Source organism: Pleurodeles waltl, chromosome 6, assembly GCF_031143425.1.
Source record: "Pleurodeles waltl isolate 20211129_DDA chromosome 6, aPleWal1.hap1.20221129, whole genome shotgun sequence".
In the NCBI taxonomy this organism is placed as follows: Eukaryota; Metazoa; Chordata; class Amphibia; order Caudata; family Salamandridae; genus Pleurodeles; species Pleurodeles waltl.
The window spans coordinates 1,534,808,351-1,534,827,472 of NC_090445.1; positions in this window are offsets into that span (position 1 = coordinate 1,534,808,351).

Below are 19,122 nucleotides of genomic sequence, written 5' to 3' on the forward strand. Positions count from 1 at the left end.
AGTGAGGAAAACGTGGCTCTTTGGTTTGATAGATTTCTGTAACTCTTGTCTGCATTTTGAAAAATTCAGACTACTATTTCTGGTTCTTGATAACTGAGGAAATAATGATTTACATGAAGATTGCATTGCTGATGCTGTTGAACTCCCTGGTGGTTTAAAAGAGGAAGGGTACTTCTTCTCTTTAAAAAGTCAATGTATCACTTCCTCTAGTTCTGCTCCAAATAGCCGTACTCCTTCAAAAGGCATATGTAATTCTGTCGATTTTTGTAAGAAATCGGTACGCTGTTGCTTCAGAAAAAGGTTTTGTCTCACTGCAATGTAATCACCTTCAGTTAATGCTGACACCCACACCACATTAAATGAAATATGTGAAAGAAATTCAGCTCGCTTCTCAATTGCTTCCAACAAATTAGAACATTTGGTTCCATCCTGAACTGCTTTAAACAAATTCTGAATGTAAGAAAGAAGCGACTGGCTAGTGTAGGCACCACATAGTCCCACTATTTAACCATTGAGTCAACCTTGTTGTTGGTTTGGTCTCGAAAGACAGTATCTTCCGCAACGCAAGTGCATCCCACCAAACTGACATCAACTGAATCCACAACTACTAACTCTAGAAACTTTTTCTACGTTTTCCACTACCTATGGTATAGAAATGAATCTGAGAATACTAATTTTATCAGAACTATTACATTCATACATTATGACCTCCATAACATCTGAATTTGTGTGAACGGGAGGTGTTTTTCGGAACTCTCCTGACAGGTTCAGATGAGGGTGAAAGTAGCTCTTTTATCAGAAACTCTATATTCTGTTACACACTCGCTAGAAATTCAGGCAAGACTTCCTTGTCTATATATTTTCCCCTTTTGTCTAGGACAGGCACATCCATTTCATTTTCTACAGAATCAGACCCAGAGGATGAAATGTTCTGTAAAACGTGTGTATTTGCAAGAGATTGTATATTAGCCATTGTTTCTAAGATAATTCTTCTGACTCTGGCATCAAAGTCCTCTTTCTGATATCTTTTTGCTATCTGAGCAGATACCAGGAGCTTGAGGAAGAGCTTTCCTACACAAAGTGGCTTTTTATTGGCATGTTCCATAGCAGCAATGGGCATCCACTTACACTACAAGCACTAGTGGTTCATCCTTGCTTGCAGCTACATAGTAACATTGGTTAGCAGGACACCTCTGTTTAAATACTAGAAAGCGCACAACCAGTTAGAATCTTAATGTGCATGTATGGCAGCTTAAATACAGCGTGCAAGCATACCAACAGACCCAATTCAGACTTTTAAGCCAAAAAATTTCTCAATCTCCTCCAATTTTTCATCTGAATGTTGCATGCATTATACTCTGTGCTCAGCACAGAAGGTTCACAGTGTGGTTGTTAGGAATACAAGACCAACAGGGCTTTCTACTGCTTATCTTCGTCTCAGTCATGAGTAAAAAACATTAGGTTCCATGGATAGGTGTAGCCTTATATGCCCATCGCATGGGTGGAGATTTAGGTTTTTCTTTCTGTTTTTTTCATGTCTGGTGTAGTCTCCCTCAAAATAGGGTGACTAGATTTTGAGAAAGAAAAACCAGGACAGGCCATACATAAAATAAAGGATTACTGCCATCTTAGAAGAGCAAAGGGGGGTTTAAAAAAGTAATCGGGAGAATGTGTTTCTCCCCTTGACTTTCCATTGAAGTTGATGCAATTTCAGGCAAGAGACAGCCAAAATAAAGCTCTTTTTTGCTTCGAAAATTGGGGGTCTCACTCGAATGGGGGTGGAGGGAGTAGTTGTCTGAAACACGAGCATGTCCCGGGAAATCTGGGTCGTCTGGTCAACGTACCTCAAAAATAAAGTAATGACTGAGATGAGGCCGAAAGATAATGGGATAATACTGACTAATTCGGGTAGAGACTCTCTGCCTAGTGTTCTACCGAACCAGACTTCAGTGAGACAAAATTATATTTGAAATTTGTTTGCACACAAAATTTGGTAATTTCACTGCACAAGTGCTGCTTCAGCCGTGAGCTTGACATGTGCAGTTAACAGGGCTTTATCTACATGCATGTATATGACGTGCCTGAGGATCCATGTTTTACATTTTGCAACGTCTGTATCGTTTGACGGAATACTATTAGCTTCAGCGTATTCCACTTCAGCCTACCACTACGTTAATACCAACTATTAACAATAATTTAATTTCAGACCCAAGACGTGCGTATCAAGAATTAAACAAACCTTTCAGAAATCACGACTAAATGAGATTTTGCCAGTCATTCACTATAAAGGCACGCGCAAGGCGCCAAAAAGCGAACGATGGCCTCTGAAGCTCTGACACCCTTAACTTGACTGACACGCGACTGGACACACGCAGTCTTCCTGTCTGAAAAAAGAGCCTCAGTCTTTCATTGCTTCCCTTTCGTAAAGGCCGCAGGCAAACAGGAAAGCATCGTGCTGGTCACGTGAGGGAGCGCGCGCGCCGCCGCCAGCCGCGCGTGCAGTGCCCAGCTCTTCGCGGGTGGCTGAGATTCTGAGACAGCTGCCTTCTCTCGCGTGCTGCGGCTGCTGTATGGTCGCGTGACCTGCACGAAGAGCGAGCGCTGGCGCGAGCAACACGCATGTTGCTGGTTTGGCGCCCTTCGTTTGCTGCAGCTTGATTGTTGCGCGGCTCTGTTTTTTGTTTTTTAAGGGGCTCATTGAATCCGGGACAACACCTTCCTTTCCCTTCTTAAATGGAAATTACTAATCATTTAAAACCGAGTCTTAGCACCGATGAACTCTATGTGATTATTTTTTGGAGTGTTAATGTCCGTTTTCCAGGCCGCAAACAGATGCGGCTTCTTCGTAATTGCGAAGGAGGGCAACCCCCTGGCTAAGCCAGGTGCTGAAAAGTAAAACGATATATAATTAGTTTTATTTTTAAGCACCTGGCTCAGCCAGCAGCATGTAAAGGGAGGGACTGAAAGGAACCACGGATCAACGAGTCCAGGTAAACAGGATATTTTTTATTAAGTTCCTATATTCAAGACAGCTCCTTGCTCCCGTCCTCCTTTCACGGGTCTCCGGCACCAACTGCCCCGCATTGCACAAACCCCTACCAACATTCCAAGGTTCTTTGCTCGTTGGTTTCACAACAGGAGGAACCAGAAGAGCAAAGAAGAACCCAACACATCTCTTCCCTTACAACAATTTTAACAAACAACAAATAAATTAAATTACAGGAATAATTCATAAATACACAAACATTGAAAAACTACTGTGCATGAAATGCCTCAATATTGATATATTCTGGTCAGAACATTAGCATGTGTAATCATCGAATTTCACAGGAGGTTTAACAGTTCTGGATGAACGTCTATAAGGATGCACAGGAGAACCAAAGCGCATAATGTAATCATCAAATTTCTTAGGTGGTTTAACAGTCCTCTTAGGATGTTTGACAGTTTTTGTTGCAATAGGAGACTGAAATCCAGGACGTTCAGCACACGCACCACCACCATCCCCACCCTTGACATACTCTGCCGTAACAGACTTGGTAAGGGATATCTTATCCTTATTCCACCACTTGCCATCATCAAGTCTAACGGCACTGTCGCCTACTTGGATTATTTTCTTACTGCTGGAGAATTTGGACAGACCAGTGGATCTCGGACACTTCACTCTCACTACATCACCAACCTTCCAATCAAACTTGCGGCGGTGAGCTACTTGTGAACTCTGCACATATTTCTGTTGCGCTACTTGGCGTTTCTCCATCACACCATCAACTTTGTACCATGGCACAGAAAAACGACCCATCCATTCTCTGGTTAATTTTGAGGATGGAACACGTCCCCGTAATAAATCGAAAGGTGATACTTGTGTATCTGAATTGTTAGTGGTGCGCACGGCCCACAACAATTTATCCAATTCGTTTTTGCAGTGCAAACCACTCGCTTTAGACAATTGAATATTTTATGACAAGACCGGAGGCTCCTATTATGCGTTTCTTTTCTTACTTTAATAAATAGCAGCAGTCAAGAAAATATTCTACAATTGCCAGAAGGCAAAGGAACAACAGCCAATGGGAATAAAAACGTAGTCAAAATAGTGTACACCAATCTCATGAATAAAAGGCATTATGACATCACTTGACTGCGAACAGTCCTCTTTTCTTGCTGCTCGCAGTCAAGTTAGGTACCATTTTATCTTCTCTCCGTTTAAAAAATTCTTCGTTGAATAGTGTGTTTACTTTTATTTGACATTATTTATACAATTGAATGCTCGTATTTGCGCCGCATAAATGCGCTGCTTTCCTTGTTTTTATTCCCCGTTTAGACGGCAGGTTGCCGCATTCCCTTAGCCCTCCTCGCGCTCTCCCCAACTGCCTTTGTATTCTTGCTGCACGCGCTTGTTTACACTGCCGGGTTTCCTCAACGGCAGTTTCCTTTCAACGCGCTTGAGGAAACCCGGCTTCTCTGCTCCTCCGGTCAGACGTTTGGAAACTCCTAGCGCTCGTTGGCCTGAGCGCTTGACTGGAAATAATTTTTCAATACTGCTTGAATACTTTTCAAATACTTTAAAATATTTTCATTTACATATATTTTTCTGCCTACCTACCTGAATTCACGGCTTCCAGTCTTCCTCCTCCTGTGTTCCCTCTCGACTGGTAGGCTTAGCGACGCCCACAGGCGGAGCTTTACAAATCTTTTCTCCTTTGTTAACCCTTCACTCTCCAGTCCCCCTTTCTCCTATTATGGATTCAGACAACTCTCCCTCACATGATGTTGAGGACATCAGACAGGAATTGTCTGCTTTTATAAAATCCTCTGTTCAACAAGCTGTTTCATCCTCTATGCAAAAAATTTCTAAGAACCTAGAACTTTCCTTTTCTGATATGATATCTAGGTCTATGTCGGCCCAGGCTGCGGGGGAATGCAGTCAGCGCCTTTCTCCCAATAAAAATCCCCCAAAATCAAAAAAATTGGCGCAAAAGAAAAGTGAGACCTTCTCACATGTGGCAGAGGACGCGGTTCCTCAAAAGGCTCCCTCCAAGGAGTATAAACATTTGGACATTGGGAAACCAAATTTAAAACACAAATCTAGACAAAAGAATGTTATTGCTCCTTTGATAATATCGTCCAACCCCGACACAGATGACGACCTTTCTGACCTGGACTCTGACTCCAATGGGTCTTCCAATGCGGATGATGGTTCTCTTCCTCCCCCCCCCCAAGAAATCTAGACCATCCTCCCTTCACACTTCTAGTATTCTAGACCCTGAAGGTTTCCCGATGTTTGACCCTTCCAATATACTTCACCCCAATTCTACTGAGTGGGTTCCTGCAGATCATGTCGCCCAATATGTCTCTGCTAAAATCAATTGCCCCCTAGATAAACAAACGAGAGCTAAATTAAAATCTGAGTGTCCTCGCCCCTCTCTTTCCTCTAACCTCTCAGTCACTCCCTCCATTGACCAACCCCTCTTGACCTTTTTCACGAAATTAGGCAAGGACCCACGCAAAGGAGTGGACAAGGCGTGGGCTTCTTGTCAGGACAAGCTGCTTGATATTATGGGCCCCCTAACTCGCATATTTGACATTGCGGAAGCAGATAGAATCGACGGCTCCTTCATCGATCCTGAGGAGCTTAACCTTTGGGTTCAACGTACCTTTTGCCTTCTAGGCAATGCAAATTCCGCTCTCACACATGAGTGACGCAAGGGTCTACTCCTAAAACTTGACCCTAAACTAGTCAACCTGGCGACTGTCCAAACTAATGCTCGCACAGATGATGCTCTATTTAGTGAGTCTTTTATCAAGGACTTGAGTAAGTATGTAGCAACCTTCACGTCGCTGGATAAAGCCCAACATTCACTAAAAAAGATGTTTGCCCAGCGGCTTTTTGCAAGGGCTGGCAGAGGAAGGAACCGCTTTTCCGGCCGTCCATACTACTACCAAGGTTCCAGAGGATACCACAACGCGCCCTACCAAGAATATAGGCCGCAATTTTATCCTCAGAGATCAAGAGGTTTCCGCTCCAGATGCTTCAGGAACTCGAGATCCTCTTCTCAACCAAGTAAGTCCTATACCTTCTTCTATACCTGTAGGAGGCCGTCTCCGTTTTTTCCTACCAAAATGGTTGGAGATAAGGCAGATCCTTGGATTCTTCACACCGTTCAAGGTTATTCCATAGAACTTTATGCAACCCCTATTCAGACTCCCTTGTTTTTCCTCAGAAATGGCATCCCTCATTACCTCAGAAGTGCAATCACTATTGCAAAAACAAGCCATCGCCCTTACCCTTCCCGACCCAACAGGTTTTACAAGTTCAATTTTCCTGGTTCTAAAGAAAAACAAAAAAATGCGGCCTGTGATAAACCTCAAGGGTTTCAACCAGTTTGTAGTCTATCACCATTTCAGGATGGAAACCATCCTCCATCTCAGAGATACTCTTCTTCAACAGGATTGGATGGTGCGTTTGGACCTCCAAGATGCGTATCTAGTAGTCCCAATCAACCCTCATTTCAGGAAGTTTCTCCAATTTCAATGGTCAGACCAGTATTTTCATTTTACCTCTCTACCCTTCGGTCTCTCTTCCGCCCCATGGTGCTTCACCAAACTAATGATACCAGTGGTGGCTTTTCTCAGAGCTCAAGGTGTCAGACTTATCATCTACCTCGACGATATCCTAATAATGAGCCGATCTCCTCAATCCCTGTTGTCTCATCTATCCCTCACGTGCTCACTCCTCTCGGATTTAGGTTTTATCATAAACAAAGAGAAATCTATCCTAACCCCTGCTCAAATTATAGAATTCTTAGGTTTCCAAATAAACTCAATCTCTTCCACTCTTTTGCTTCCCTCTGCAAAGATCAAGACAATAAAATCAGAAATTCTTCAAGTCCTACGCAGTTCTCAGATCTCTCTCAGAACGCTAGCGCGAATTGTGGGTCTCCTCTCCTCCTCAATTCAAGCCATTTTTCCAGGCCCTCTCCACTACAGAGCCCTTCGAAGGTTAAAAATTTGTCACTTAAGGAAAGGCCTTTCATACGCAGATATCATTCCCTTAGACGTCGATTCTCGTACAGAACTTCAGTGGTGGATAGACCATTTAGAGGCTTGGAACGGAAAGACTATCTTTGCATCAGCCCCAGATCTAGTATTAGAATCCGATGCAAGTCGATCCGGATGGGGGGCCCGATGTGGACCAATCTCGATTGGAGGTACATGGTCGTCAGAGGAGTCCAAAATGCATATCAACTGTTTAGAGATGCTTGCCGGCTCCTTTGCAATCAGAAGCCTTGCAAGAAACAGAGTTCGTTGTGCCATTCTTCTCAGAATGGACAACATCTCTGCTGTTCGTTACATAAATCACCTCGGAGGCACAAGATCCAAACCTCTGGCAGAACTAGCCAAGGGATTTTGGGAATTTTGCCTTTCAAACCACATTTCGGTTCATGCAGAGTACCTTCCAGGCTCTCAAAATTCAGTAGCAGCTTGGCATTCCCGTCATCTTCGAGATTCAAGCGATTGGAAACTGCACACTTCAATGTTCCAGATCATTCAAAACATATGGGGTCCTCTACAAATCAATCTTTTTGCGTCTCGCCTCAATTCACAGCTTCCCCAATTCAGTTGGCGTCCAGATCCATTGGCCTTGGCATCAGATGCCTTTTTACAGGACTGGTCCCTTTCCCTCAATTACGCCTTTCCCCCTTTCCTATGATAAGCAGGGTGCTGGCCCATGTCAGGTGTCAACAAGCCTCTTTAATTCTCATAGCTCCCTTTTGGCAATCACAGACCTGGTTCCCAGCTCTTCTGGAACTTTCAATAGATTTTCCGATTTTGATTCCTTCCTTCCCGGATTTACTGCTAGACCCTCTAGGCTGATCTCATCCTCTCATCCTGGACAATTTATTAACCCTTTCTGCATGGAAAATCTCGGTCAATCTCAATCTTTCCCGAGCATTTCAAAAGAAACTTCCCAAAACATCTCTCGGTCCTGGGCCCCAGGCACAAAAAAGGCTGATATGTCAGCCTGGTCTATTTGGCACAGCTGGTGTCTGGGAAAACACATCGATTCCTTTTCAGCGGATTTAATTTATATCATCAATTTCCTAGCGGCTGAGGCCAGTAAAGGCAAAGCCTTCCGTACAATCAACCTATATCGATCAGCCATATCTGCCAATCATGCTCTAGTCAATGGAAAACCAGTGGGAGAACATCCTCTTGTTTGCCGCTTATTAAAGGGAGTAAAGTTTTCTAATCCTCCTTTACCTAAATACAGTCAATTATGGGATGTTAACATTGTTTTGAAATTTATACTGTCATGGCCTGATAATCTCATGCTTACGTAAAAAATGTTATCTGCAAAGTTGACCATGTTATTGTGCCTTGTTTCTATAAAACGTCTCTCAGATGTTAAAGCTCTAGATATTTCTAATCGACAATTTACACCTACCGGGGTGTTGTTTAATGTGTTTCGTCGAACCAAGACCAATTTATCTTCAGTCTTTTATCCATATTTTCCTGACCATCCTAAACTATGTGTTGGACAATGTTTAAAAGCGTACGAATTAAGAACTGCAGATTTAAGATCTTCTTCTCATTCCCAATTATTAATTTAATTTAGAAAACCCCACTCTCCTGTTTCAGCTGCTACCCTAGCTAGATGGGTTAAATGGTTGATGTCTCTAGCGGACATAGATACTTCTATGTTCGGAGCTCATTCTTCCAGAGGAGCTATGGCTTCTAAAGCGTTCTGGGCGGGCTCCCGTTTAGAAGATATTCTTAAATCTGCAGACTGGTCTAAAGACAATGGGGGTCATTCAGACCCCGGCGGGCGGCGGGAGCCGCCCGCCAGACGGGAACCGCCGAATGACCGCACCGCGGTCAAAAGACCGCGGCGGCCATTCTGTGTTTCCCGCTGGGCTGGCGGGCGACCGCCAGAAGGCCGCCCGCCAGCCCAGCGGGAAACCCCTTCCCACGAGGACGCCGGCTCTGAATGGAGCCGGCGTAGTGGGAAGGGTGCGACGGGTGCAGTTGCACCCGTCACGAATTTCAGTGTCTGCAACGCAGACACTGAAATTCTATGTGGGGCCCGCTTACGGGGGCCCCTGCAGTGCCCATGCCATTGGCATGGGCACTGCAGGGGCCCCCAGGGGCCCCACGACACCCCTCACCGCCATCCTGTTCCTGGCAGTCGGAACCGCCAGGAACAAGATGGCGGTGAGGGGGTCGGAATCCCCCATGGCGGCGCAGCAAGCTGCGCCGCCATGGGGGATTCCTCAGGGCATCGGAAAACCTGCGGGAGACCGCCGGTTTTCCTGTTCTGACCGCGGCCAAACCGCAGCGGTCAGAATGCCCTGCGGGGCACCGCCAGCTGACCCCCAATGTATTTAAAAGTATTTTACTGCAAACCTATCCATAATGTCTCTTTAAATGTAATTAATATGCTTTAAACTCGCATAATAGGAGCCTCCGGTCTTGTCATAAAATGTAGATTTTCCTAGTCCCATGACGGAAAGTCTTAATTTTATTAAAGACATGGAGGTGAGTATTATCCCTCCACTTCTAGTAACTTTGTTTTTATCTTTCCCTCCCTTCTTTCAGCACCAATGTCCATCACTCAATCTTCCACTTAAGTCTCTGCCTCTAGCTTGGTGGTCTACTCTTCAAGCCGGTCTTTCCGCTGGATCTACTTACCGGAATCCGTCCTGGTTACCTTGGATTTTGAACTTTTGTTCCGATGTTCTGTCTTTCATTATGGCAATTCTCATTTTGTTTTCTATTGTTCCATTGTTTAATTGTAATTGACTCTCTCACAAGAAAAGAGGGCTGTTCGCAGTAAAGTGATGTCATAATGCCTTGTATTCATGTGATTGGTGTACACTATTTTGACTATGTTTTTATTCCCATTGGCTGTTCTTCCTGTGCCTTCTGGGAATTGTAGTATATTTTCTTGACTGCTGCTATTTATTAAAGTAAGAAAAGAAATGCATAATACTCGCCTCCGTGTCTTTAATAAAATTAAGACTTTCTGTCATGGGACTAGGAAAATCTACATTGTCTTTGAGGACCCTGTTGAACCTCACTACTAATCCATTACTCCTGGGATGGTACAGAGAAGACTTAGAATGTTTGATTCCCAACAAATTCACAAATTCTGCAAATTGTCCCGATATAAATTGAGAACCATTGTCAGTCAAGATTTCATCAGGAATTCCTTCCCTGGCAAAGATCCCTTCTAACCATAGGATCACATTATTAGAGTCAGGAACTTTAACAAATTTTACTTCTGGCCATCTACTGTAAAAATCTATTAGTACTAACCCGTATTCCTGGGATCCATATTATAAATTCACAGGCCCAATTATATCAATTGCTAACTTGCTCCAGGGGTTATCAGGAACACAAATCGCTTCTATGGGACTTGGGACTGTGATTTGGGATTTGTCACTGACTGCACAATAGACACAGTCCCTTACGAAGTGCTCAACACATTTATCCACTCCAGGCCACCAGAACCCTTCTGTGACTCTCCTTTTCATGGCACGCATACCAATGTGACCCTCATGCGCAAGGCTCAAAACCCTTTTCCTCATACCATTCGGCACAACTAACAATTTCGACCTGAATAACAATCCATTGATTACCGACAACTCGTCAAAAACATGTTTATACTTATCCCTAAGATCACCATCCGGAGACCACTGTGACCACCCCTTCACAACTCCTTGCACAATTGACTTGATTTCTTGATCTTCTTCACAAGCTTCCCTCCATTCTCGTTCACTTAACGCTCCATTCAATTGCTCACCTATTATACAGACAACAACCTCACCATCTTCGTCCTTGGAACTGAGATACATAGATGTTTCTTCTAACGGATCAGTTGTCGCCAATCTTGATAAGCAATCAGCCAAAATGTTTTTCTTACCAGGTACATACTCTAACTTGAAGTTGTGCTCACACAATTTGTACTGCCATTTAGCTATTCGTGGAGTGGCCTTCTACGCACCTTTGGCTCTAAATAGTTGAACTAAAGGCTTATGATCAGTTCTAACCGTAAACCTTGTGCCCCACACAAATTGTTTGAAGTGGTTAATACCCCACCAGCATACCAAGGCTTCACGCTCAATTACAGAATATGTTGCTTCGGCTCCTTTCAAACTCCTTGAAGCAAACGCAACAACTTCCTCCCTACCATCCCTTTTTTGCAACAACACAGCTCCTAAGCCTTTTTGATTAGCATCAGTCATAATAATAGTATAATCTCTGGTATCAAAAGGTTTCAAGGGAATTGCTTGGGAAATCTCTTGCTTAATGTTACCAAATTCACGGTCGCAGTCAGCATCCCACACAAATTTAGTATTTTTTTTCAGTAACTTCCTCAGACTGTACGTCTTTTCTGAACAGTTAGGTACAAATCTGGCATAAAATTCTATTAAGCCCATGAAGGACCTCAATTGGTCTTTGTTTTCAGGACAAACAAAATCCTAAATAGCTTTCACCAAACTCACCTTGGGTTTGATGCCATCAGCTGACAACTCAAATCCTAAGTAATTCACCGTGGATACTCCAAAACGACACTTACTTGAGCTGTGAGTTACCCCCTTCAGTTTCAATACATCCAGTACCTTACTTAATCTTTCATTATGTTCACACGTATCTTTACCATAAACTAGAATGTCATCCTGGAACGCCATCACACCACGCATGCCTCTGAACATGCTTTCTACTGTCCTCTGGAAGACAGCAAAAGCTAACCCGAACGGCATGCGTTTAAATTGGAACAACCCAAAAGGAGTGATGAAAGCAGTGTAATGTCTGGAACTAGGATGGAGACTAATTTGGTGGTAAGCAGAAGTCATGTCGAGCAAGGAAAACATTTTACCGCCCTTAACAGAAGATAACATTTCTGAAATGTTGGGTAAGGGGTATTGATCGACCCAAATTTGATCATTAAGATCACGTAAATCCACACACATTCTCAACATTCCGTTAGCCTTGCGAGCTAAAACCACAGGCGCCACCCAATCTGAGGACTCAATAGGTTCAATTATGTCTTGTACACACAGTTTGTCTAATTCTTTCTTGAAATTTTCCCTTAAGTGAAAGGAACTTTTCGCACTTTGTGTACCTTTGGTTGGGCATTTTCATTGATTTTGATTCTGTGAGAGAACCCCTTGTATAACCCTACCTTGTTATTGAAAATTTCAGGATAGCGTGATTCCCACTGCTCACACGTTACAGAAGATACAGGCATGAATTTACTTTTCGTTATAACTTGTTCTGGGTTATTCGGGTCCAAGACCAATTCCAATTTACCCTGATCAAACCACCCCAAAAGGCAAGCATTATCCTTAGCAACGTATATGGTAGCAGAAGTTGTGTTGTTCCTGAACCTGAGATTAGCCTGGAACTCACCAATTACATCAATTGATTTCCCACCATACCCAATTGGTTGGATACGTGAATGGTTTAAAGTGATCCCACGACCTTTAAACAATTCATTCCACTTGGAATCACTCAGGAGAGTAAAGGGAGATCCAGAGTCAGCCATCATCTGAACCTGAATTCCGTTTACCTCTACTAAGCAAAAGGGTCTTCTTGTACAGTTGTACGTGAGATCATTATTCACCACGAATACCTCCTCCTCATTACTGCTAGAAGAAGGAGAATCATTCGTATCAACATTGTTTACTCTGTTAGACTCATTTTTATCCGATTTGTACGATCTGTTTGCTTTACATACTCTTGCAAAATGGCCTTTCTTATAACATTTGGCACAAATTTTATCGATAGCCGGACAAAACTTGGCATTTCCCAAATGTGCAGTGCTACCACATCTATAACATTCTAATGACCTCGTAAATTTTGTATCAGATTTTCCACTTGTGGATTGTGGTGAACATCCCTTGTTCCCTTTTTTAAGTTTTGATTTAACTGCAAATACATCAGACCTCGGAGAATGAAGTTTCTTTTCGGGGATAGACATTTGTTCCATAAAAGAAGTTGTACTTTCAATTCTAGTAGCAATCTCCAATGCTTTCTGTAGAGTTAAATTGGGTGTAGATAACAGAGCCTCCTGTACCTTCTTATTATTTGTTTTCTCCACAAGTTGGTCCTTGATCATTTCCTCCTCAAAATCCTTGTAGTCACACGAAGCCACTAATAGTCTAATAGTCTCAAAGCACCAACATAGCTAGACGCGGATTCGCCATCAGCTTTGACTCTTTTGTAGAATTGATGTCTTTCCAAGGTAACATTCCTGCACCTCTTGAATCTAGTGTCCAGAGACTTAATTACAGTCTCGTACTCATCTTCAGTGTCATCACCTTCGCCCACTGCAGTTACAACAGAAACCTTAGGAATATATTTAAAAATTTTCCTCCCTTCATTACCCAAACAATGCCTCAAAATCGCAAATTTCCTCCTGTGAGTGAAAGTTTCACCCTCAAGGGCATCCAAATATTCTTCAAATGCCTCCTTCCATTGCTCCCAATCAGCGTCAGGAGAAGCTGGATTTGGAACAAAAGGAGGAGGTGGAGAAATGGACTGTTGCATTTCGTAATCAAAATAACGTGACAAGACAGGTAGAGAAGTTAAAAGGTACAAAGGTAATGTAATGCTTGCGGAAACAAAATTAAATGCAGTGGTAATGTTATTTGAAGCAACCAATGTGAGATAGAAAGGGTGTGCGCATCACCGTAACACGCAGTCCCATGAAATCAAAATGGCTGTAGAAGAAGGCGCTTGATACATTAGGTGCAACACAGTACTCACATGACTACATAAGAGGAGGCTTCAGCAATACAATGTAACACACAGGGATGCCAAAACGGAAGAAGAAGCTGTCTGGAAGGGTCTCCGCGTATTCAAGGAGACGCCCACAGCTAAGCGTACAGAATTAGCATCTCCGTCACCTTGGAAACGCCAGCAAGATCGGCGTAGCTTGCCGTTGTCAAGACGCACGTCAGACGCGAGCTCTCGTACAGAACTAGCATCTCAGTTTCCAGGAGATGCCAGCAGGAGCGGCGTAAGCTTCCTTGGCGTGCCGTTGCCAAGGAGATGCTCGTCAGGCGCGAGCACGCTCCGCTCCAACGGCAGCAGACAAATCCGGCAAAGTAAAAAAAAAAAAAAGAAACAATACGTGGCCAGACAGAGACGTAATGTCCCATGACGGCAGTAAAGAAATGACGCTCCGACGGTCGGAAGATGCAAGCAGAAAGGTTCCAGATTCTTGCTTGCAGTGAAGATCTTGCTGAATAGTCGATTGGAAAGTAACATCCGTCGCTGGTAACCCTCGTCGCCACTGAAAGGAACCACGCATCAACGAGTCCAGGTAAACAGGATATTTTTTTATTAAGTTCCTATATTCAAGACAGCTCCTTGCTCCCGTCCTCCTTCCACGGGTCTCCGACACCAACTGCCCCGCATTGCACAAACCCCTACCAACATTCAAACATTCCAAGGTTCTTTGCTCGTCGGTTCCACAGCACGAGGAACCAGAAAAGCAAAGAAGAACCCAACAGGGACATGCCTGGGCCACGGGAGTGGGGATTTAGAGGGGGGGGTAGTGGAGTTTGTGCACTTCTAAGTGCACAACACACGTGCACAAGCCGGGTTGGAGAACCTGCACAGGCTCCAGTGCACCGTTGAAGAGGCATAATAAGCCACTCAGACCAATGCTGGTTCTGGTCTCATGCTAGATTTAGCATGAGAACAGCGCCAGGAATGATAGGGAGCCTGTGCTGGTGTCCCAGTGAATGCCTCCAGAAGAGGCCAGAAGAGGCCAGACCAATGCTGGTTCCGGTCTCATGCTAGATTTAGCATGAGAACAGCGCCAGGAATGATAGGGAGCCTGTGCTGGTGTCCCAGTGAATGCCTCCAGAAGAGGAGTAGAGGAGTGAGGCAATGGTAAACGCAATTTTTTTTTTTTACATTATTTTTTATTCCCCCATCCCCGTCCCTCCTCCCACCACTCCCCTTGAGATTTGCAGCGGCTGCTGCTGCCATTAATGTCTGACAAAATGCTGTGTTGTTTTTTTTTGTAGCACATTAGTTTCAAGACATTTCTCTTGGATAGCATTACCAACTTTGCTTGAAAGAATACTGTCCATATTCTTATATACCAAATCTCAACAATGAATTAGGTTGCAGTGTAATTGTTAATTGTAATTATTTGGCACTTACTAGATGCATGCCAATAGACCCGATTCAGGTAGGAGTTTCCTGATTTTTAAGTGAAAAATGGCTTTATTTTGGTGGTCTCCCACCTAAAATTGCCTCTCCTTCTATAGATGTATATGAGAAAAATAAATTCTCCAGATTATTTTTTTAATCTCCCACAGTCCTGTCTAAAATGCTGGCATGTACATTACTACCCTGGCGAGGCGTTGGCGTGCTTCTTGTTGGATTAGTGTGTGTGTGCAGGGGTGCGTTCCCTTCATTACAGTGAAACAAGCTAGAGGGTATGCAGCTGCTGCACAACTAGACAAATTATTACTCTGAGCTGTTTTAAGGCATGGGCAAAGTGGACAATTGCCCAGCGCCCTTGCCTTCCTAGGGTCTCATTGGGAAAGTGCAGTTTCTATTAGACTTTTGATGTAGCAGAAAATGTAGTGCTGTCTCTCATACCACAGAAGTCATCTATATGTGACAGTTTATGCATTTTGTTAACCAAAGTACTAATGGCTTGAATGTAGAAAATGCACTGAGAAGTCATTTTAGATGTACATTCTTTTGGGCTAATGTGAGAAACCCATGTGATATTGATGCAAAACTAAATATTTGAAGGATTAAACTGATATGATGTATTTAGACTCTAAACTTATAGAATATACTAAAATGATATTGAATTTCTGACGATTATTGATTTATGTGTAAAAAAATAGAGAAATGTAGTTCTACAGTATACAGACTGAAATGTATTAACAGTTATTCCATTGAAAGTTGCTGAAATCTAAATGCTAATGAAGAATTATTAATGTAGAAATTATAGTTAGCATATTAAAATGTGCTTTCTTTTTATGTAAGTGAGTCCTGTTTGGCTCTGTTACACACCCTCCTTTCCCCCCGGGACATGCCACGTCTCATCTGACCCCCACCAGTCCCAAATTACAGAATGGAATTTTGGTTCATGGGACATCAACGTCAGTATGATGGCTAGTAGTATATATTTAGGCTTGAGCGGAGTATCATCACCCAGAAAGAGACGGAGGTCTCTCACTATCTTTGAGCAGTATGTCTGAATGGCAGGACAACTCCATATTGTGTGTAAAAATTAGCCCCTTGTGGTGCTTCATCTCATAAAATCTTGAGGCATTGTTCCCCCACTTTATGTAACCGTACGCAATCATAGAAGACTTGATGCAATATCTTGAGCAGGATTAGGCACAATCTAGTCTTAATGGCTGTTTCCCTTGGGTACATCAGGACCGCCTACCAATCTACGTCCTCCATCTCACCCAGGTCTCTCATCAACTTGTCCCACAGTTTGCCCAGTTTGTTTGGCATGTTATTATTGAGGGTTCTGTATGTAAGGGAGATCTCCTTTGATGTGAGCTTCTGTCAGGAGCCTACCCTCCAAGGAAGCGTATTCAGGTAGGTCAGGTTCTTGCAGCACCTCTGCCTGACAATCATGCAGTTATAAGTATTATTTCAGGCTCATGTGGTATTCCTTCTGAAGGGAGGAGAAACCCATCAGATTTCTGTCCTCCAGGTGATGCCTGATCAGGGAGATCCCAAGCAGGTCCCAAAGCCCTTGAGCTTTCTCAATTCCCGCATCCACATTCCTTCCTGTAAGGCCGTCATCTCAGTCATTCGACTTCTCCAGCCTATGCGACTAGTGGCCTTTTTCCAGGCTTCCAGTGCCACCTGCATTGCTGGTAACAATCGTTTGAAGCCCTTCCCTTCATAAATATAGTGTAGACACAAACTGTCAGTTCATACTTATATGTAGAGCGCCTCAGTGGTTCAAAGAACCAATCACTTATGGTCATGATATGTGTTGCCCAATAGTAGGCCCTGTCGTTGGAGAGGGCATGCCCACCAGTATATGGATTTCACTGTAGCATAGTGAATGATATCCTGGCGTGTTTCCATCCTATAAGAGGGTCCTTAGAATCCCTTCCAACTTAGTAAAAGTGGCCTCTGTTACTGAATAGTAAGTATTCTGTAGGACATACAGTAGTTTGAGGAGCGTGATCATTCTGAAGAATGCCGCTCTTCCCATCAAAATCAGGGGCAGGGCTGGCCAGCGCTCTCCCTCTTCTTGTAAAGTGGACAGAACCCGTCCTAGAGTTCTAGACAGGCATATCTCCCTGTGGGCAGTCACATAAACGTCCAGATACTGGAAGCTTACCTTAGCCACTTGTAGCCTCCGGGGGAGGATGGTAGACTCAAATGGGCCTTAAGGGTGGCATAACACTGATATATCCCAATGTATATGATAACCAGCACACGCGCCATGGATCTCAAAACGTCTGAAGGACAGCTGGGATTGTTGCCATTGACTTGGTGACTTATTAGAGTATATCATCTGCGTAGAGCAAAATCTTTAAAATCTTCTCGTCCTCTGAATTATCGCCCGTAATGTTAAATCCCCAAATCTCAAGGATGTGCAGATTGTGCAGGCTAGGGGCTCAGTTGTGAAGCTAAACAGCAAAGGGGACAATGGGCATCCTTGTAGAGTCCCCTGCTCTATTGAGATCGTCTGTGAGAAGGCACCATTTACCTTCGCCGTTGCTGTGGGGGCTTGGCATAGAACGGCCACCCACCTTCTGCCGTTGTGGCCTGGACCCAACTTCTTCAAAGTTCGGTGAAGGAAGGGCCAGTGGACTGTGCCAAAAGCCTTTTCTCCATCTAATGCAAGAAATATGTCTGGTTCCTTTCTGTGTTGCACTTCTGACATCCAATTATGGAGCTAATGCAGATTAAGGGCCTGATTTAGATTTCGGCAAACAGGATATCCATCACCGTTGTGACAGAGTAACCCACTCCCGAAATCCAAATCAGGCCTTAGTCTGGTCAATCGTCCAGGCATAAATCCTGATTGTTCTCTATGGATAAGCGGTGCCACCACTGTGAAAAGCCACACGGCTCGTATCATGGCAAGCACCTTTGTCTCCATATTGAGTAGGGAAATTGAGTGATATAAGTGGTAACTAGTCTCTGATTTACCCTTCTTGTAGATTACAGTGATGATAGCGTGTTGTTAAGTCAGGGTGATGGTGCCTCCTTGTCCCGGGCTTCGTAGACAAGTTCTGACAGATATGGTCCTAGCACTCCGGCATATCGCTTAAAGAATTTGGCCAGAAGGCCGTTGGGTTCTGTGTTTTTCTCAGGTTTGATTTTTCCGATGACCTCTCGGACCTCAACATATTGATCTCCTCCTACAATGCCTGTTGCCCTTCAGTGGGCACCAAAGGCATATCTAATGCATCTAGGTAATTTGAAATACTTTCAGCATCTGCTAGCGGGCGTGCTCTGTAGAAGAGTTCATAATGTCTAGGTCGAGTGGGCTTCTCCAGACTCATCAATGATTCACTGTAACCAGCAAGCATCTGCTTCTCTCTTACTCAACTATGCTAGTAACTTGCCCGATTTGTCTCCGGCATCATATAGGTGATGTTGTGTGGCTAGCATTTGTTTCTTTGCCTCTCCCTGTGCTTGGGCTAAGTATTCTGTTCTAAGCACTTTGATTTTCTAGCAGACTTTCAGGTCCATACAGGCTCCAGGAGTTTGTTCTAGGTGTGTCAGCTGTGCTCAATTTCTTCTATCTCCACTGTTTCTCTTTTTTTCATGTTGATATATTTTATGCTCTATCTCTGAAGAATGTCTTATAGGCCACCCAGGGAACTACTGTTGTTTTCTTTGAAGTAGAGTTCCGAATCTTTCTGGAGCTCCCAGGCAACCTCTGCATTCCTGAGGTCCCACGCATTAAGTTTCCAGCCCATTGCCCGTGAAGACTGCCTCCACACATTGTGATCCAGTGAGGCGAATGATCTGACAACCCTCTTGCTAGGTAGTCTGCCTCTCTACAATGGCTGCCTCACCAGCAGGAGCAAATATGTAGTAAATTCTAAAAAAGACGTTGAGGGTCCGAATAAGTATGAGTCGCCTCTATCCCCAGGG